Below are 1,000 nucleotides of genomic sequence, written 5' to 3'. Positions count from 1 at the left end.
CCGGCGGTGACGCCGGCCACCAATGGGATGAGCTGAAACCGGGCTGGTTGAGAGAGAGACCACCAAAAAGAAAGGTAAGTGACCTTCTCCACCCCACCGACTTCTCCCCCTTTCCCGCCTGGTGACCCCCAGCTTGGTGGTCCACCTGGTGGCCACCCCGTAGGTCAGGAGACACCAAGTTGCCCCACCCCACCTCCCAAAACGTCCGTTTCCCCCCAATTTTGGGGTCCCAACGTGCCATCAGAAGGTCCCTCTGGCCAACGACGTCCCTCACAACCCTCCCCTAGACCGTGTGAGGAACGTGAAGGTCCCCAAGATCTTCAGGACCTCGGCTGGGTGGGCGGGAGGACCTCACCTTGCGTGGTGACCAGCATGGCTTGGCCGAAGGTGGACAGGATCCGCCCACCCACCTCCCAAAACGTCCGTTTCCCCCCAATTTTGGGGTCCCAACGTGCCATCAGAAGGTCCCTCTGGCCAACGACGTCCCTCACAAGCCCGACACAGACATTGTGAGGAACGTGAAGGTCCCCGAGGTCCTCAGGACCTCGGTTGGGTGGGCGGGAGGACCTCACCTTGCGTGATGACCAGCATGGCTTGGATGAAGGTGGACAGGATCCACCCACCCACCTCCCAAAACGTCCATTTTCCCCCAATTTTGGGGTCCCAATGTGCCATCAGAAGGTCCCTCTGGCCAACGATGTCCCTCACAAGCCCGACACAGACATTGTGAGGAACATGAAGGTCCCCAAGATCTTCAGGACCTCGGTTGGGTGGGCGGGAGGACCTCACCTTGCGTGATGACCAGCATGGCTTGGCTGAAGGGGGACGGGATCCACCAATCGCTGACCTTCTCCTCGTACCGGCAGGTGAAGCGGCTGCCGGCGAGGGTGGCGTTGGCCACCGGGATGCTGAAGAGCGAGCGGTCCTTCGTGGCCGTCTCCGAGAATTGCTCGGCGCCGTCTTTGTAGAAGGAGAATTTGCGTTGGGCGGCGGGGCCGTC

This window comes from Ciconia boyciana, unplaced genomic scaffold (assembly GCF_034638445.1).
Source record: "Ciconia boyciana unplaced genomic scaffold, ASM3463844v1 HiC_scaffold_39, whole genome shotgun sequence".
In the NCBI taxonomy this organism is placed as follows: domain Eukaryota; kingdom Metazoa; phylum Chordata; class Aves; order Ciconiiformes; family Ciconiidae; genus Ciconia; species Ciconia boyciana.
This window is presented reverse-complemented; position numbering follows the sequence as displayed.